This window comes from Macrobrachium rosenbergii, chromosome 3 (genome assembly GCF_040412425.1).
Source record: "Macrobrachium rosenbergii isolate ZJJX-2024 chromosome 3, ASM4041242v1, whole genome shotgun sequence".
Classification (NCBI taxonomy): Eukaryota; Metazoa; Arthropoda; class Malacostraca; order Decapoda; family Palaemonidae; genus Macrobrachium; species Macrobrachium rosenbergii.
In genome coordinates this window covers 61018652-61040843 of record NC_089743.1, presented here as the reverse complement: position 1 = coordinate 61040843, position 22192 = coordinate 61018652, and the positions used below count along the sequence as shown (strand labels likewise).

The 22192-nt window shown below is 34.6% G+C and overlaps 1 protein-coding gene across 5 annotated transcripts in view; it reads left to right on the top strand.

Annotated features, from left to right (window-relative positions):
• Positions 1-6155: 6155 nt before the first annotated feature.
• The window catches only part of Timp (Tissue inhibitor of metalloproteases), a 212732-nt gene continuing 196695 nt past the window's right edge, over positions 6156-22192 (top strand). The window contains exons 1-2 of one of the 5 annotated variants that reach the window (XM_067133850.1): positions 6160-6965; positions 19842-19909. The gene's annotated coding sequence lies outside the window, so the exon portion shown is untranslated. Of the gene's footprint in view, positions 6966-19841; positions 19910-20671; positions 20896-22192 lie in introns of those variants that run through there. The other 4 variants (XM_067133843.1, XR_010858267.1, XM_067133835.1 and 1 more) reach the window with 4 other exon arrangements.

Here is a 22192-nt window from a genome sequence, read left to right as displayed (position 1 = left end):
ACAGAAGCAGGGAATCGCAGTGAAAGGAAAGAAGACATTTGTGAATGAAGGCCCCGGACAAGGATGAGCCATGTTTCAGAATTCTGTTTGTTGTGTAATTATGACAACCAGCACAGACAGACTTCTTATTTGAAAAGGTAATGTGAGTGAGAAGTTGTAGTGAGACATCAGAAAATTGTCAGGATTCGGAGATGAAGAAAAGAGTTAGCAAGGTCTAGACTTATTTTTGTTGAAAATTGATCATTTTCGTGGCCAGACTTTAAAGGTTAGAGAAGACGATGGGAACAAAGTAAAATAGCAGTTCTTCGCGCGCCAAAGTCAAGATTTAATGTATTTACATCATGTGCAAAATAAAAGTTAATGTCCTTCTAAATATTTATGATGTCTGTTGATTCTGGGATGACACGAATATAAAAATTTCTTCCTGGCAAAAGTTAAGGCCAAAGTGTTCCGATAGAATTCCCTAATTTCAGAATGTGGAAGCCACACCAGTAACTTTACTGTCAGTCAACTGAGAGCTTCAGTTGATTTACTCAGGAAATTGTAAGCTGTAAAAACCCAACTTGTTTAACCTGAATCCATCCCATTATGGGGGATATTACCGTTAGTGCACCTCAAGCGGTGCACTGTAGGCATTACTTAAGGTTCTTTGCCGCGTCCCTTCGACCCCCACCTGTGACTCTTTTCATTCCTTTCACTGTACCTCTGTTCTTATTCTCTTTCCTCCATCTTACTTTCCACCTTTCCTTAAAAGTTGTTCCATAGAGCAACTGTAAGGTTTTCCTCCTGTTGTACCTTTCAAACCTTTTAAAACCTCTTTACTTTCAATTTCCTTTTCAGCGCCGAATGACCTCATAGGTCCCAGCGCTTGGCCTTTGACCTACAATAAATTCTGTATTCCATTCCAATCAACCTGAATTCACAGCGCGTATCAGGCAAACAATTTGATCAACAAAAGGAATGCAATGTAACGTCTTATTATAAATGAAAAATATTGCAATTTTAATTTTAATTTGTCTCGATTTGGTCGCCGTAAAGCAAGATGATCTATCACAGCTCTTCTTCCAACGCCCTTGTTTAGATTCTGAACGATACAGGAAACGATAAATTTGATATATAAGTCATTCAGGAACTGTCTTTTGATCGCTGGAGATATTTCATTATTCAGCAGTGTCCAGTCGCATATATAAAACGGATCACTTCTGAGGACATTAGTCTTAAAAAATTAAAATGAGTATATTTCTATATTGTACCTAAATATTTAACGTGAGGTTTAAAGGAAGGTATATATATAACTCCTGGTGCCGTTAACTTTTATTTCTTCATCGTAAACAAACACTTTGGAAATTCACACAGAGCAATGAAGGTTGGTTTTGTGCAATTGCAAAATTAATTTAATTGTTACTTGTCAATTCGTAAATCAACGAAACATATAATAGGATTTGAATATTTTTCTTTGGAGGTCCAGGGAATGCGTTGTGTGCGCGTTCTTTTGTAAATATTTAGAATCATCAACGCAAGTTTTATATGAAGAAACATAGAACTTGTGATGGCTGAAACATATATACTGTATATATATATATATATATATATATATATATATATATATATATATATATATATATATATATATATATATATATATATATATATATATATATATATATATATATATATATATATGTATACATTATATATTTGTGTATGTATATATATGTATATATATGTTTATATATATGTATATATATATATATATATATATATATATATATATATATATATATATATATATATATATATATATATATATATATATATATATATATATATATATATATATATATATATATATTAAGACATTATTAAGCTATCATTACTGGCCATGAAAAATACAAGAATAACAGGCTACCTACGAACAGAATCTCACTCATTTAAAAATAAAAATAAAAAGACTAACTCATATAAAAATGAGTAAATTTGACAGACTAACATCTTCATTCATCGCAAGATTGATATCTGAAACCTATAATATTTTACCTGCTGGAAATAAAAGCAACAGACAAAGTGAAAATGAATGACAACTCATAAACCACGAGATCAACCAACTATTCGACGGGCACTCTGATCTAAGCCACGTCAATGAAAATAATGAATAATAAATGTCGAACGTCTTACAAGACTGAAACATTTCTACAGTCCTCTTGTATTAACTGAAACTTGAAATTCTTCCTACTTCTAGAAATATTTGTGCTGGGAATTTTTATGCAGTATAAATGCTTGTGTTTTTCTGGCAGTTTTGCGCTTGTGTGAAGCAGTGGAATATGCGCAGGTACATTGGAAAATATTGAAGTGGAAAAATTGTACCAGGCAAAAATGAAAACACTTAGAATAAAGAAAAAATAACTTAAAATAAATGTAAGCAATTGAAATTGTAAGCTTTGACATTTTTAGAAATTCTCGGATGTACTCTTTATGTTATGCAGCCCTGATATCCATTATTGGTTAAGTGTTCATATATATATATATATATATATATATATATATATATATATATATATACATACATATACACACACACTATATATATATATATATATATATATATATATATATATATATATATATATATATATATATATATATATATATATATATACATATACACACACACTATATATATATATATATATATATATATATATATATATATATATATTATTCAAAAAGTTATTTACATACTTGTTGAATAAAAATGAAGGATACGAATTATTTTTGAGAAACTGAAATAAAAACAGAATTTCATCGTGAAATTTGTGCCAGGTAGAGAATAACATATAGGCACGGTGCAACAATGTGTTAATGCTGTTTGTTTTAAAAATAAAAGAGCAACTGCTGTAAAAGTTCGTACCTTGACCTGTAAATGTCTTTTTTCTAAAAACACTGGTATTAAAACCTTGAGGAGTTCGACTGATTATTGCACCGTGCCTATATGTTATCCTCTACCTGGCACAAATTTCACGATGAAATTCTGTTTTTATTTCAATTTCTCAAAAATAATTCGCATCCTTCATTTTTATTCATAGATGCAAGGGGAGGGGGCGGAGAGTTCCCAGCGATTGGTCCTTGGCCTAAATTTCATATTCCATTCCGTTCTCCTTGGTGATAATGATAACAATAATAAAGCTAAAGACAGGAGCAGCTTATGTTGTATAATAAAATCATTAGTCAAGATCAAAGCATGAACTTGGCTCTAGAGTCTCCGGCCTCTAATTCCCCTTAAATGATCAGTTTGTAAAACAGAAGTTGCATCTAAACTCTTGGATGACGTTCATTAATAAGAGAAAATCAGAGTTAACAGAGGTCATGAAAGATGCTGATAAACATTAAAATGAAAATATGAAAGGAAAAAATAACACAATAGAACGAATGGAAAAAATAGATTTTGAAAGATCCCTTTTCCGTGAGGAGAATTAGGCCACCCAAATCGAGTTCTGGTCTCTTTAAGAAAAGTGGTAATGAACTTCTCGTCTTCAGAAATGCCAAACAGGCTTCGTAATTGGATAAATTATTATAATTATCTGTAAGCATTAGTGAAGGTTCTTTGCAGCGTCACTTCGGTCCCCGGTTGCAACACCTTTCGTTACTTTTACTGCACCTCCGTTCATATTCTCTTTCTTCCATCTTACTTTCCAACCTCTCCTAACAATTGTTTCACAGTACAACTGCAAGTTTTTCCTGCTGTTACACCTGTCAAACCTTCTTTCCTTTCAATTTTTTTTTCAGCGCTGAATGACCTCATAGGTGCCAGCGCTTGGTCTGTGGCCTAAATCTTTTTTCTAATTCTAATTCTAATGATCATAACTCACTGTTGTACTACCTTTTGTATTTTTCTAGACTATCAGCATAATATGCTGTTACTGTGCCATCGAATTCTTGAATGCAAAGGAAACCGAGCCAAGAAAAGAAGAATGGTGTTCAAGGATATTGCTTTTAATTACCCCTCAAGCTGGAGATGCATTTTAACTCTGGTAACGATGGAGAAGAAAAAAGTTCTAGATTTCAGAGCTTAATAATTGAATCCCTTATACTCGTAATGCCTATAAAATTTTTGCCTAAAGGTGACACTCAGCTGGGCAGCTCTTGAGAGTACAGTAATATTCACAGTGATATCTGCAGAGGGGGTGAGTTTGGAGACCTTTCTGTAAGGTCTAAGTACGTCAAAGCTGGATTTGTGACCAAGGGTACCAATTTTCAACTTGTCAAAGAGAAACGAAAAGGAACTATTGGCAGTTATAAGAATAAAATACCAGTTCATGATATTAAGACCCAAGCTCTATTTTCAAAGCCGTTTTATTCTTTGCCTCTACGCAAACTGTTTATGGATATTAATAGAAGGATGAAGCATTATTATCTCCATTGTGTCAGTAACAATAAACATCGTAAGGCTTTGTTTATATCAGCCGTGTACATAGTCCGGGGCCGAAATCAAAAACGCTATGGCAAGATTCAGTGATTTTAAGAATGAACTTCAGAGGAACCTCGCTACTGAAGAAGGATGAATTATACGAAGGGGCGAACTGCTTTAATGAGTTACTGGTTATGTGTGTGACTGCAGGGGTCTATAGGCAAAGTAGCACTATATAAAACTGGAGAGACCTGTCTTTCGAAGGGTTAGTTGGCAGGTTTTGTTAGCCGTAACTTGTTAAGAGGAAGACATAAGGTTCTGTAGAGTTCCACAGAATATGAACAAAGAACTATTAGTAGTAGGCGGAAGCGCAATAGATAGTGTCCTAAGAAATACTAATTCATGATTCGTAGGTTATCAGTTAGAGTTCTAGAAAAGTGATATCAAAGCATACTTTGAATTCTCAAGTTTTGTGTCCATGCTTAAATGTTTCATTATATGTGGTCAGTTTTTGAAACATCTAAAACGTATACTTACAACATGTATTTCTAATTTTTTAAGTAGCCTACTTCTAATTTTTTTTCTTAATATCCTGAGACGCGACAAGGCCTCCAGTCTCACTCAGGAACTTGGTCATTAAAATTGTATCTCACTTTAATTAGAGCTCGGTGTCAGTTTACAGTCTTATCGCAAAGGAAGGATTTCCTTGTCATGTTTTCTGTGTCAGACTAAAAACTTTTTATTTGGGCCATGCCGACAAATACATATTTTTGTTCCACATTGAAGAATTCTTGTCATATATTATGAAAGAATACTTACGATTAAATAGGATACAGAAAAAATTTTCAGCTGTTTATACAGTTTAAATTTATGTTGTCAGTCCTTTCCAGAGGTCCTCATTTAGCCAAAACCTACGCCCCCTTGTAAAACTGTGGTGTTTAGGTCAGGATAACAGAACCTGATTGAGTGAATGTGACTTATTTGGCGTGAACAAAGGGTCATTTCCCCTGTAGGGGATTAGCGCCGTCAGTACATCTCACGTGGTCCACGTAGGCATTACTTTAGGTTCTTTGCAGCGTGCCTTCGGCCCCCAGCTGCAACCGCTTTCGTTCCCTCTACTGTACCTCCTTTCATATTCTCTTTCTTCACCTTACTTTCCACCCTCTTCTGACAATTGATTCATAGTGCAACTGTGAGGTTTTCCTCCTGTTACACTTTTTAAACTTCTATAGTCAATTTCCGTTTCAGCGCTGAATGACCTCACTGGTCCCAGTGCTTGGCCTTTGGCCTAAATTCTATATTCAGTTCAATAAAACAGTTATTTGGTTTAATTCAAAACTACGTCTATGTACGGGTTCTTATACTAAATGGCATGCTGTGTATATTATATTCAATATTACTTTATCAAGAGAATATCAGCTACATGTAATATCGACTGCTGTTACATAATTTCCACGAAGTTATCCAATTATGTAATATATCAGTAAAATGACCTAGCGTAATTCAAATTAGCATTGTTAAGTCATACTCCTTAAAAAGCATTATTTTGTTATTTTATGTTTCTCCGAAACTAAATTTTATTTTTACTTAAAGAAATCTACAGTACATCCAAGGAACTTTCAGTTTCGAAAACGAAAACGAGTGAACGCCGAATATATAAACAAAATATATAAACAGCCTAAACCCTACGGTTGTCGTACTGCAGTCCAGGGCCGCGGATCCGGCTGACGGGACATTCTGCCAGACGTACAAATAACAGTTGGCTGGCACTAATGGTGGTGGTGCGTGAAGCAGGGAACCACAATATGTGCAGTAACGTGTAACTCTGTGAAAGTGGGTGACAATCCGCCAGCACAAAAGTCGTACCTGTTGTTTCAGTTCGCGATAAGACGTGAAATGGCGTAAAAGAAGTAAAATGTGATTCCCGAATGCCGTCAAGTAGCGAGTGACCCAAAAAAGGGTGGGCGAAAGCAAAAAGTTGAGATCACGCCCCATTTACTGCAATGAGTGAGGGACAGCCACAGCTTGCAAAGTCCTGGCAAGCAACTTGGGGTTAATAAATAGCAACAGCAGCCATACGATCGCAAATACTCGGCTGTAAGTGGTGCTGCAGAGATAAGTCGTTTAGATATTGCATTGGGTATGTGTTCGTGCACTATGGTTTTCGACAGTTAAGTGTGGATGCATTGAGAATGTTATGTTCCTTTAAATCGCAAATAGATTGAATTTAGTGCGTCAGAGATAAAGAAAAATACTGGTAAACAAAAATATTTTGATACAGCGAGAGTTCAAGGATCCAGCTGTGCTGGCAAACAAGCAAACAAACAAATACCCTTGACGTACACTCCGCCCCCTCCCCCGCCATCCCCCTTGGCCTCTTGGGCACATCAGCCTGCAACAAGTGATGTCATCATAATTTGTCATGGAAAAAGGAGTCAGCGGAGTATAAATAAGTTATGAAAATAGACGTCATGAGAGTAATATAAGGCTCACAGACGCATAGAAGTGTTGAAGGACTTGTTTTTCTCATCACTAAGTCAAGACTTACATAGTTACCAAGGTAAGAGTGCTCAAACACGTTTACTCTTTCTCTCTCTCTCAGTTGGTGGTTTAACGCAGAACACTAAAAAAAACTATATATAGGCTTATTATGTGAGGTGACAGGAATTTGGTGGCCCATAAGAATTAAGATACCATTTCATTGGGAACTTGTAGCCTTGACAGGTGCCTTGACACACACACACACACATATGTACTGATTGATTGGATCCGTTATTGACACGACGCTGAGTTTGAAGAAAACAGGCTGCTTCACTTAGTCATTAATTAGGTCACAATATAATTCCGTAACTATATTGCCTTTTACTTATAGATATGATAGAAACGAGAAATCCAACTATCAAATGCCCATCAGACCTCAAGTGTAAACAGAGTCAGGCAAGTCAGTTTGGATGTTCCTTGTGGAAACTTTTTTTTTTTTTATTGAATGGTTCATTGAGACTAGGCCTACGTACCCCGTACGTAGGTTTTGGTACCTGCTAGGCTTAGTCATTGTATACATTCCTTGTTTATTGGTGTTGTAATTGATTGTTAAATGGAGGAAGTTAAATTGACTCACTCTATAAATAATGTTGTAGTTGCACATGGAATCCATAGTAATCTTGATGCCATTAATTAGAAACTACTCTGGCCAAGGAATCTTCTTTTGGTTAGCTTATTGAGTTTGTTGTACTGACCTTTGGTGAAGGTGAACATTTTCAAACACCAGGCTCTGAACGTGTTAACGAAGGCCATTTGGAGATGCTAGAACGATATCGATAGACTATTATTTTGAATATTGATAATGCACTAAGCACTTGTTGAAAAAGAACGGATAGTTGGGTCTATTCTGTATGAAAATGGTTGATGAAATAAGCATGGTTGTGGTTAGTCTATAATGTGCCGAGAAGTTTTACTCATAAATTTGGTTCCAGTTCTGTTGTTGAACACCAAAGGATAAGGCAAAAACAGGGAATCACGTTGTTTTACTTTGTGACTTGTTAGAAATCTCGAAAAGTCGCCATGAATGTCAATGGCACTGGATATCAAGGCTTTCGCGGGGTGCCTATGTTTTACGGTAGTTTTGTCTAAAACGGCTGGTGGTTTTTGCCACTGATTTAGAAAAAATATTTAAAAAATTCACTACCTGTTACTTAAATTTTGTGGCAGTATTAACGTGGATTTGTTTTGTAACTTTTAATTCAGGTTTGTCGATAGAAGATGAGTGAAGAGGGTGAATGCCATTCGTTGTTGTAGGAACAAACGTAGCCTTTTAATTTCAGCTTACCGCAAGGTTATATGGATCATGGTTGGCAACACTGATTCGGCCAGAAAGAGCTATTGTTTGTTTAGGTGAGTTGCAGAATGTCACGGACTGAGTGAAGAAGAGAAGAATGAAAATAATCGAAAAGAATTGTTCATTGCTTATAAACATAATTCAGAACTTGTAAGCAAGAGTAGTGCCATTTATGGATGTATCATACTGGGCGTATGGCAGAATTAATACAGTCTATCAACATTACTGTTGGCTTGTAGCCAATTTTAAAACTGATTTTTTTTTCTGTGAACGAATAGTTTGAGCAGTGTGAAGCCGCTAGGTAAGGTTCATGGTTTTAATTTTTACTTTTTTGTATTAGAATTTTAATTGGAAATTTTTGAGTTTTTTCATTAAAACTTTCGAATTTAAACTATGTAGATTTCATGCTCTGGGTTAGCTGAATAGCGTAAATCATAATATACAAAGCCAATGGAGCTTGATTCGTCATACCCAAAGGGAACTAAACCAATTCAGTCACCTAATTTAGACAACGTAGACAGTCACGAATTATATCCAGATTTGGATATCGGTCATTTGTTTCTTAGTTGCATGCATTTGGCATGTATGTTTAATCATTTGTTTTAATATTGTATATCATATAGGCCTAGCTGCTTAGGCTACATGCTCTCAGGTTGTTAGTTTAAGACATCGGTTTTAATTGAAGCTGTGAAACTTTGGTCTTGTTTGTTGTGACCCTCATAAGTATTTTGGGAATTTTTCCGTTAATTTTTGTTTATATTATATATGTGCGCATGTATGCATAGATGATGTGATGATAGTTTTGAAGCTTGTAAGAATGATTTAATGTTTCGTCAAAAACTTTGATATTTAATTTTTTTTTATTTCTGGGCAAAATTCTTTTATTCTGGCAGTATAGGTCTGCAGTTACTTAATAGTAAGTTGTTAGTTTTAGTTGAAAAAAAAAAAGGAAAGACGAAATGTGAAAGTGAAGCGATGCAGCATCAGCGAAAAGAATAAACGAACAATCGACTTACAGCCAGCATCAGGAATTTATGATGACATGAAGCGTCACATTATCGCTAAAAAATAAAAAGTTTTCGTCGTTGGTACTTTTTATAGTTTTTTTCAGTAGTAGGGCTCACTTCTGTTGATAATCACTATTTATTCTGCTAAAGACTTCGCTTATCATGAATTGTTCAAGTTTTTGTGACTTGGATACTTGGTGTCTTGGTCAGAGTAGAATGTAAATGACACCAGGTTTTTGCTCTGGAGGAAAGTATCTTGATGTTGCCGACTGTATATTATTATTATTATTATTATTATTATTATTATTATTATTATTATTATTATTATTATAAGGTTATGACTGTCTCTGCTCACTTAAAAAAAGTTTTATCTCAGATTGCGGGGATTATCTGTATCAGTGATTTTCCTCTTCTGTGAATGTATTAACTGTCAGCTTTTTGTTGGGGATTATTATTATAATTAACCTTTCAGTTTAAAAATGCACAGATGAACAGTATTTTATGACTGCCTGAGCTTGAAAGACTTAGAGCTTTTATCAGCAGGTAGGATAAAACGGGAACCTTATTCCACTTATTACCTGTAATCAAGCTGTTCCACCTTCCATACAAACAGGAAAAATGGAGGTCCATTATCTTTGAGAACCTTTGTATGGAAGCCTCGTCCTCTACTTTTTTACTCTTGTTTATATCGAATCCACAAAGCTTTTTGTTTTTTTTTTTTCCCTTTAGATAGCCACTGTTAGGAAGGCTTTCGAACTGCCGCTGTTTTGAAGTTTTGTTTGTTCCGACTTTTCTGTTACTTCCATTATATATTCACACACACACACACACACACACACACACACACACACACACATATATATATATATATATATAACAAGCATTTAATATTACTGTGTGTGTATATATATATATATATATATATATATATATATATATATATATATATATATATATAACAAGCATTTAATATTACTGTGTGTATATATATATATATATATATATATATATATATATATATATATATATATATATATATATATATATATATATATATATATATATATATATGTAATATTAAATGCTTCTGTTAGCCTTATGTTTTGTGTCCATTTGATTAGAAAAATATGTAATGATCATTAGGCCTATATGGCTTAGAATTGGTCGGTAAATTACATTTTGAGTAAACTTTTCTCAGTGGGAAAAGCGCGTTTTCTCCTTATTTGATACTTAAGAAATATTATGTATATATGTGTATATATTATATATACATATGTCTATATATAAATATATATATGAATGCATGCATAGACGCAGGTATTTATGCATGCATGCATTCCACTCTTGGAAATCCTGTTCATCACAGCTGTCTTTGATTCGCTCCCTTTCCTTACAAATCCACAGATTGTCACCGTTGGAAAAGCTTATCCTCCAGCAACTTTCTTTGATTCAAATCCTGAAACTGATTGAGAATGTGCGGTAGGGCCTTGTACCCTTGATAATGTTAGACAGAGATGGAGCACGCTGGTTTCTGGAGACAGGAGAGACGATAAGGTGAAATTGATTGAACAAGTGAGGAATTTGAGATAAGTGAGGAGCGGAGATATTTAGAGTAAAATATTTGAAATGATAAACCTGCAAGGAAATTACGTTTGGAATGGTAGAGAGGGTTAGCAGGGATGCATAATATATATATATATATATATATATATATATATATATATATATATATATATATATATATATATATATATATATATATATATATATATATATATATATATATATATATATATATATATATATATATATATATATATATATATATTAACTTTATCACATACACAATTGTTCTGTGCATTAGTAGAATTACTAAAAAGGACCTCATTCAAACTGGATGGTATCTTATGGAGTTTTATTCAAAAAGTTACAAGCTTTCTTGGACAAACAGTCCACATTATCAAGTATCCGTACAATGAGCAGACGCGTAGTCCGGCTGTATTTATATGTGTGTGCTGGGTACTTTTAATCCTATAATCGCCTAGCTCTTCCTGTGTGACCTCCACCCACTCTTGACCTTGGTCTTTCTCTGATCCTCCTCACATATATTACACATACACACACACACACACACACACACACACACACACACACACACATATATATATATATATATATATATATATATATATATATATATATATATATATATATATATATGTGTGTGTGTGTGTGTGTGTATGTGTGTGTAATATAAGATAAAGTTTTAACCTCTACGGAATGCCGGAGTATCAACCTTTTCCCTTAAGTTATCATCTCCCTAACAACAGCGCATAATTAGTTACAAATTGGTTATCGGGTGCATTTTTTCATGAGGAATTTGATACTGTGCATTACAGTTTGCAATGCCGTTACCTTCCAGGCCAAAATTAAAGAAATTCAATTATTTTCTGATCCAGAAGCACTTCGAGGCCATGAATCCGTGAAATCAGGAGGACCGCTACCTCAGACTTTATAACGTTACATAGACAAATGCTACAGTATGTACGTACATCGAGATGGACCCCCTAAACCGCATGTACCTGATCTTTGGGTTTAGATTTTTTTGTCCGTATCCCTTACCGTTTTCAAGACATTTTTTTTTGTATATTGGAACTCTGGCCGATACTGTACTTTTTCATAGAGACGCTCTTCCACGATTTTTGTGGTGATTAGATATTGGCTTCGGGAACCCGGCCGAGAAATTCGTGTCGCCCTCTCTCACTGATTTAAAGATGATTTTAATAGATCACTAGAACTGAAAAATAGGATATATACGTGTTCAAAAATAATTTGCAATGAAATAAAACTTTAACCTTTACGTTCTTATTTATTATGCATAACCTGGGAATGTTATCAAATGTACTATTCATAACAACTTCTCACAAGACATCCAACATTTTCTTGAAGCTGAATTCGCTTTCGACATTCTGCTAGTAATCATATTTGTGTCTGGCTTCTGTAGTCCAGTGATTATAATGCCAACCTCAGCAACGAGAAATCTTAAATTTGATTTCCAGCAAGCCTTGAGGTCCTAAGCATGTTCCGTGAAATCCCACTGTGCCTTTGTTGGCAAAGCGGTCAATCATGTGCATGGTAGTTAGTCGCTGATGGTGGTTTGCAGCCCCGGTGAAGAAATGTATGGGGCGCGCAACCTCATCAAACAGCTGGACCTGGAGACAGTCTTCCAAGGGAAAAGTTTATGTTATATATATGTATATACAGTATATATGTATATATATATATATATATATATATATATATATATACATATATATATATATATATACACACTGGTCAAACCTCGAGTTACATACTATATATATATATATATATATATATATATATATATATATATATATATATATATAGCCTATATATATATATTGCACGGTCCAGAAACCAGGGTCAAGGTCACCCCCAGAGAACAGCGACACACCCAGATCCTAATGCCACAACCGAAGAAATCGATAATTCCATAATAAACATAAGAAATATAAATACAACTTAAAACTCATAACATCATATACTGTAGTAACACATTATGTAAATATTATGTTAACTACTAACCACCCTAATGTATTGCAAATTAAACATGGTAAATAAAAACTTTAGCAACTCCCATAATCCGCTTACAGCCGATGGCTTGGTATAAATAGAAAGGGAGAATCTCAGTGTATTAGTTCTGCTTGAAAAAGCCTGATATTCAGGCGAAACTACCCGTAGCAGTTTTAAATAAATGGAAAATACACAACGAGTCTGTCGTCTTATCCAGAACTTTGAAGGAGTAATTAAAAACAGAAATGTTTGCATCAAAGAAGCAGTGCCACTAAGGCGATCTCCTACAACAAAAATTGTGAGAGAGAGAAGCTCTGCCCGAGAACACACACATACATATACATATACGAGTATATACATACCGTATGTATGTATATGTATTTACGTTATATAGAGCCCCATACCTTTCTTCACTAATGTTGCATTCCACCATCACTGACTGATTACCATGTACCCCATTCACTGCTTGCTCAAAAAGGCACAGTGGGATATCCTGATAACTGGATTTCTCATTGTGAGGTTAACATTATAATCCCTGGACTTCAAGGGGCCAATATAATTAAATAATAGCAGAATGGTCCCTGTGGCTAACTCTTCTTATTTCCATACTAGCATTTATTGCTTCATCTTCCCGCTACACATAACATTAGAATGTTGCCACGCCTCCAATTCACTGAAACCTTTTCCTTATAAGTAGTTTGAAACTTTTTTTTTTTTTATGTCTGCAGCTTCTCTTCACAATTGGTAAAAGCTGCAAAAATTAGTTACTCCATACTCCTTGTCTTAAAAACTTGTCCCCAATTCTTCTGCGTTTTCTGTGAATTCTTTCATCACTTCATCCATTAAATTAACCTGTTTAACAGCATCCAAAATTGTAACGAACCTTTGTATCAGACTCGCCTTTACACTAAGCATACAACATTCTTGTGGCTCTCATCATATTACGTTTTACAATGAACATCCGCAACACCCATCAGATATTCATAGATTGTGTTGTAAGCATTTATAGGTTTATCCTATGTATTATATATACATTTTTTCCACTTACTCTCAAGAGTCTCAAGAAACCCTATCACCATGGATGATTGGTCCATTCCACTTCCCCCCCACCCCCCTAAATCCACAATGCTCTTTCCCCGGCAGTCCCTGTGTTCTCAATTAAAGCCTTACCATGTACCCTCCAGTAGGCTATACCATATAATTTTTACAATCAGTATCACATGCACACTCGCACAAAGACAGTGATTACTCTCTTCCATCCATTTAGAGCATTGCTTTCACCCAATCGTAAGTTGCACACTCACATAAACTCCTGGTACTCGTCCATTCTACAACCTCTTAACTGTCCTCTTACATCCTCAACAGTCACTTCCGCAAACATTGTCAAATTTACATGAACCTTCCCCACTCTTTTGCAAAGATAAATATCTGCCTCTCTAGATCGTACATAAGCCTATTTGAAGGCTTTAAAGTACTTACTCCACTGACATAGGGCTCCTTTCCCTTCAGACATCTCTCCAATTGCATTGTCATACTTTCATTTCTAAAACATTTAAGGTCAGTTATTTCTACATATATGCTATACTGTTCAAGTAAATGTAAATATGCTCATAGACAACATACATACGCTCACACACATTATATTTGTGTTGTGTGTGTGTGCGCGCGCTTTTGTAAATATGCTGTGTATACAAACGTGTTTGTAGCATCAGAGACGATTGCATAGCCTACATGGAATTTTTGTCCCTATTTTCCTCAGGCCCCTGGCTTAATGTTTCGTCATATGTTTAATTAATTGTTTTGTCATTTTGCGATCACGGAATCTTTTTTCTTTTAAGACACTCGTACTCTAATTTCCACTGTTTGAATTTTAAGAAAGAATTCCAACACGTAGCGATAGATTAGCGTATGCCCTAAAATGTGCTTGCAGTAACAAGATAAGTGAAAGCATTAGATGGGGAATGCCAAGGGCGAATGAAAATAATGTGAAGGCCATATGACAAGAAAATAGTAACACAGATTACACTTAATGGGCCATTTCTTCTGTTATCAACTGGATCGTAATTGATTGTCGATTATTATTATTATTATTATTATTATTATTATTATTATTATTATTATTATTAATGCCAGTGTTATAATTACTTGCAGAATGTAGAATTCTAGAGTGATTTTTGTTATTATTGTTGGCATTATGACCCAGATTAGCGAGAAAAGGTCAATGGAAATATAAATAAACGTGGAAGTTAGCAAAAATTAAATGTGTTTTTCATTAATCAAGCAAAATTCCATGATGGGCAAATGTGACGAGGTAAATCCCAATGAAATGGTATACCTAAGCTTGTCAAGATTAGGAAAAATTCCAGGACTCCTGCAAACAGGCAGAAACAATCATTGTGTTCAGGGGACATAAACAAAAATATGCATAACTGGTGGATTTTGAGAGGAGTTCCAGAATGGGGTTTCCGTTTGTATTTATAAATGTTGACGCGTGTTTTTGTCGTCTTTGTCCTTATATATATATATATATATATATATATATATATATATATATATATATATATATATATATATATATATATATGTATATATATATATATATATATATATATATATATATATATATATATATATATATATATATATATACTGTATATATATATATATATATATATATATATATATATATATACTGTATGTATATATATTATATATGATATATATATATATATATATATATATATATATATATATATATATATATATATATATATATATATATATATATATATATATATATATATATATATATATATATATATACATATATACACATACACACACACACACAAAGTGCCGAGTGCAATACGTGAATAAGTTTGAGAGTGCAACAGTAACAGACCAATTTCCAAACGTCCAGCGTTCTTTAAGATCACTGAAAAGTCGATCTTGAAGATTTTGTACCAGAACCTTGGTGTAGGCATTTGTTTCCTAAAGATCAGTATCCCTACCCGAAACAATCAGGTTCTTGAGAGGCCCTTGTAGATATAACTACAGTATTTGTGATTCATGACAGCTTGGTGAAGTTGATTTTAGCGCTGCCTTTGACTTAATCAACCGAAATGATGCCATATGTTGATGGATACATACTTGATCTAATTCAAGTGCTTAAGCTGTTGGCAGCTTCTAGAAAGTTAATGTAGATTGTTGCTCTAGAAAATTATGGAGGCGATTCAACTCTTATTGAAGTTTTTCGTTTCTTCGAAATTCGATGTGAATTTGCTCCCTGTTTTAACAAAGATATGGAACTTATTAGGAATGTAGAGTCAGTGGGTCATCAAGCTTTTCTAGAGCACAGCCATAAGATATTAATTAAGTGATCTCGCTCTGTGCTCTTTTGTTCTGCAATGCAATCTTCGGTGACGCTAATTAATGAGTCTAAAGAATCAGAATATTTGACGATATGTGGCTGCATCTTTGACATTTCACAGAACTTTAAAACATTTTGTCTATTGCTGCTAGAAACAGAGGTATTGTTGAAAAGGCTGCTTATATTCATAGAGATAACGGTAGAAATCTCACGCATCCCCGATCTATCCCACTTTTTTTTTATAAGCATCCCGGGATCTTTACTTTTTAGGCGATTAAAGCTGAGGCTTATGGTTTCCTGACAATGGTACTGAGACATTCTGCTGATGTGCCACGGTATCGTACTGCCCTGCTTTGGAGGTCTTTTGGTCTGCACTGTCAGTGCTGTCGATCCTGATGCTCTTATTTTTTACTTATACTTGTTTTTTTGTTTATATTTATCCTTTTATCCAGTTATGTTTAATTTATTAGTTATTCTCCTCTCTCTGTTTGTATTCTGTTTTACATAAGTATTCTATTATGTTAAAGTTCAGTTTGCTAATTTCAACTGTCTTTTGGTTGCTGAACATGGATGTTTACACATTGTAAATACTATAAACAATGGAAAAGGTAAAATTATCCCAAATTAAGTTAAATGCAAGGTTAATGAAGCTTAGATAATGATATTAAGATTAATAAAATACAAGCAGTGCAACTAGCAAATAACTCATTTAATGAAGAAACTGTAAAAGAACGAATCCAACTTTGTTGACTGCCAAACTTTGTCCCTTATCAAATCTAAAATATGCCAAAGCGATAAGAAACCATCTTGGGACATTTAATGTATTGTTCATTACGAGAACATTCACATAAGTTTCGAATAAAAACAAAGGACGTATTAGGAAGTTTAGATAGTGGAGGACGCCACAACGCAAATAATTTCGCAGCTTTAAACAATTGCTTGACAATTATCTCGGCCGTGAGCCCTGAAAAATTATTATGAATTTTTAGATTAGCTTTGTTGGTGCGTTTTTTGTGGACAAGGGTCGTTTGTTATTGTTTACTACGTTGGGTTGTGTAAGTCGGCAAGTTGACGAGTCCTTACTTATATAGTAACTGATTCATCTGTTTTTTTTTTTTTTTTTTTTTTTTTAGTCAATTTTTCTCTCCCGTGAAATAAGTTGAGCCAGTAAAGTCAACATTACGTCAGAAACAAGATGTCCCTTCCGAAGGGTGCTGTACTCCTTTGCTATCATGCAAAGTTCAGAAATGGCGGTAATGGATAAAGACTTGTTCTGGGATTTCTTGTCATATTGCAGTTTTTTTGTCTGAACATCATTCTGTTTAGCTCTATACATTAATTAATAATTAATTGACGTTAATGACTTTTGCAAGCGTATAGTCTACACGTGAGGCCATGCCGTGCATTATCATGACTTATATAAGTTATTAATTTTGTATGGTAAATCTAGATCTGGAACTGGACATTAGTTAAGAAAATTAATGTATATTTCCATGCATACGTCAAAATAGATGTTACATAAAATGAATGGTTTTAGCAAATCCCTTGTGGAATAATCCAACATATAGTATCTATTTTTATGAATGTATTTATTTATATACTTGTTTTATCACTATTATTTTGACGATCCTTGTGCTTAGGAATACTATACTTGCTGGATAAGCAGACCCCAACGATCTGGTAGCCCAGTGAGGTAAGAAACAGGAATGACTGATTTTGAAATTTCAGAAAATAATCAGAATCACCGGCACCTCTTTTCCTGCTAATGCTTCAGGGTGAAGGATTTGAAAGTGATAATGCGGATGGGCTTTATGAAAAAATGCATGCTTTATCTCAAACAATGCACTGCAGTCCTTCCTAGAAAGATGTTTACCCAAATTCAAGTAGCCTTCAAGAGTGATTGCAGCACATTGGGACAGATACGCATGCAAGCACAAGGTCGGGAAATTGGAACACTTTTCTCTCTCTCTCTCTCTCTCTCTCTCTCTCTCTCTCTCTCTCTCTCTCTCTCTATCTATATATATATATATATATATATATATATATATATATATATCTGTGTGTGGGTGAGTGTGTAACTCAAGACTGAAAAATGAAGCAGAGGATATGGTCGTGACCGTTTTCACGACATTTTATACTAACTAGTTACTCTCCTGCCCACTTATTGTAGCACATGCGTCACTTCCATCATAAAAACATTTAATTGTTCTCAAGAGCATATCTTCAATAGCATTTTACCGAGACCGCCGACAGATAGAGCTATTTTCGGTGGCCTTGATTATACGCTGTACAGAAAACTCGATTGCGCCGAAGAAACTTCGGCGCATTGGTTACTTATATTTTTAAATCGAATTCACTAATCTTAATAGTATTTAAAACCACATTCTGAGCCCATGCTGTCCAATTACTACCAGTATGGTACCTCCATTCACGCCTCTTCTTACCATTACTATTTGTCACCTTATATTTACCCTTCCACCTGCTCTGTAGTAATATTTAATCTAACTTTACTTATGGTTTCCTTTTTAAGTTCCTGTGAACTAATGAACATTCTTTGTTTGAAACCATTTATTCCAACAGTCTAATTTCCTTCACAACATAGCCGCAACAGATTAACGTCCTTAATTTCCTTGGGAGGTAGTGGCTCTAAATTGCGTTTCTTTTAAACCTCTTACGTAGGCATTCAGGATGAGGTTGCTAGCATGTCCCTGTTCCCTCAGATGTTCAAGGGAGCAAATTTGTCCGTGGTATGTAGCATTTCATGTTTACCCTTTCATGTACAGACCCATCGTTGCTTAATTTCGTAGATAGGCGTCCCAGCGGTATAGCGAACGTTTTACTATTGTCGGCAATGTTTTACCTATTCAGCAATCTACCTCTTCCACTTGAAGGGGATGGCTCTCGACTTTACTCTTTTCATATGAAGCTGTCAGTGAACAAGAGATGTAACCAAAGGCCTCTGGGATTCCGGGGCAGTAACCCACTCGTCATCACATGCCCAGCCTTTCTTCACTACCAACTTCCATTTGAATGGTAAGATTAGCTGTTACTTGCCATTCATAGAATAATTCGGTGAAAGTAACTAGATTCGTTGAATATGCCGTAATTCGAATGTACTTTTTAGTAGGTCGCCTAAAGTATGAATATTTAGTCCTTGAATTATGAATATGATTAGCCTGTTACGAAAAGAATTATAAGGACATGCGCGTAGAAGTCTAAATAAAATAATCTAGTACAGTAGATGGGAGACAAAGATATCTGTCCATTACGATGGGATCAGTATTTTTATCCAAGAACTCTATTCATTCTTAAGTCATACCTACGTCAGTGATGTAATATGTTAGTGTAAATTCATAACCGGCATTCCAATAACCCTTTCGTAGTTAAAATTTGATTTAACCTAATTAGGCGATGCTATTTATTGTTTTGACGAACGCTGTAAAAGTGAATATGATTCCTTGGGGAATTTTCTTGTGCGTGTGGCTGCATGCGATGAACTTAAGTGGTCATTTAATGCTGAGCTGGTTATGCGACCCCATGAGTTGGTCTATGTACAGTAGTTACGTCTCTTTCTTATGAGATCTGAATTCCTTTAAATATTTCCATTCTGTGCTTTCTCCCTTTCAGCTGTGTTTTGCCTTAATTCCGGTTAAAGTGTTTCGGCTTCATAAGCAACACCTCATCAACAACAACAGGTAGAGTAACTGAATCATACATTTTCTCGTGTCAAAACAGTAGACGTTATCGATGCCGGACCAGCTCTCTCTCTCTCTCTCTCTCTCTCTCTCTCTCTCTCTCTCTCTCTCTCTCTCTCTCTATATATATATATATATATATATATATATATATATATATATATACAGTATATATATAGGTCAATATGTTTATGATATATATATATATATATATATATATATATAATATAAATTTTTTATATTATATATATTTATGTATTGTGTGTGTGCACACACATACATATACTGTATATATGTATATATATACACGCACACGCATATATACATAAATATATACTGTACATATATACATCCTAAATATATTAATGCCCTTATATATTTAGAACAACGTAATCACAGAAGCGTAAGACACTGCAGGAAGTTTTTTCAAGGGTGAAGGCCCTAAAAATGCCAGTTCTATTTCTTTAAAGAATCACGAGGATATTTTGGTACAATTAGAATAGGAGGAATACTAAGCACTCGTCTCCGCTTCATCTGGTGTTACATGCACTTAAATGTGTAATTCGCTCAACCGGTAAACTTCACACTTTACCAGATTTGATTGAGCTTGACAGGGATCCGTTACGCCCCTACAGGAATTCGTTGATAGTTTATGACTTCATGTTCTACTCCGGAAGATATCATGTTCTTATATACCCTTGGCATCTTTGAATTAGTCACTCAGTCTGAACCTTTTTTTACTTGTTTGCTCTGCCCCTTCTCGTGCGGGCTGTGGGTCGAGCTCACTTGGATCGGGTCTAGGTTCAGTCCGTCAGTTGAAGGCGAGACACAGCAGCGTTCAGTAATTAGTGTTGAGCGTCGAGCTGGAGTCCGGATTCTACTACGCTCCCACGTGTTGTGAGAGTAGTGTTTTCGCTGTCGAGTGTTTGTTTTGAAAAATCGTTACCAAGTGATAATCTCCTGTCAGTGCACCAGCCGGATTTCAGGTGAATAACATACCGTATTTTGTATTTGATTAAAAATGTAGTTTTTAGCATTTTCCTACGTTGATGTGTAATGGTTGCTTTTACTGTCATTTGGCACTCCGAAGTTTTATTTCATTCCACCTGGGTCGACATGATTTGTGAGTATATATACAATACACTGCGCAACATCCATTAAATCCTCAGGTGACAGGGTACAACAATATTTTGTTTATGACGCTTGTTATGCAGCCAAGTTGAGATCATGTTTGAAGTTCAAGACTTGCGATAGCCCAGTGAAGTTCTCTCTCTCTCTCTCTCTCTCTCTCTCTCTCTCTCTCTCTCTCTCTCTCTCTCTCTCGTCTGTGATTTTTCAAGTAGCACAATATATATTGTAATTAGTCTGCTGATGACATTTTTGCGGAAATTTCATAAACTGCTGCCATGTAGGTTAGAGTATATAAGGAAACTGTATCTTTCGGACTAGTAGCCTGAAACTATAGTAAGGATAAAAGTTACTTATCGTGGCTTACTGCAAAGCAATCATTTGCGCATGCTCTGTTATTCAGATTTTTGCATTTAGTGTTACTTCGTGCTGAATCTTGCATAATCGTGCTATATTGAATTAGCTGAACATGAGCTTTGAAACAACGTGAACCTTTTGGTTTTATCGTTTTCCCCTAGTGAGATATTAGCCTAGGTACAAATGCCACATTTCCGTACGTGAGCCCTATCTTGCATAGTATTGGTATTTGGTGTGTATTTCGTTGTGATGTTTATCATTTTATACTTAACGGAGGGAATGTTTTAGTCTGATAACGTTTGAATATGTGTCAATAAAGAAACTATTTCCCGTGGCAATGCTGCTGTCTATAACAATGTTATAGAAACAATTTTCCGTGTCAATGCTGCTGTCTACAATAATGTTAAAGAAACGATTTCCCGTGTCAATGCTGCTGTCTACCATAATGTTAAAGAAACAATTTCCCGTGTCAGTGCTGCTGTTTTTAATAATGTTAGTGAACATGCCATTATTCCATATATCGCCTATGATATTTTTAGGGGCACTGTTTTTGTACTTGTTTTTGAAAAATGTGAGGCGTCTTATCTTCAATCTTGTGTATTCAGTATTCGAGTTACGTAAATTGTTTGGTTAATAATTATTTATTGAAATATTCGAGTTGCTTGGTGTGTTTTGTTGGTCTATCTTCTGCTGTGTTTTGAGGAACTTTTTATTTTTTATTTATTTTTTTTTGTCCATCTCCCTTCGATCTGATGGGAAAAGTATATTGCGTTATGTTCATCTTTCAGTTACTACATT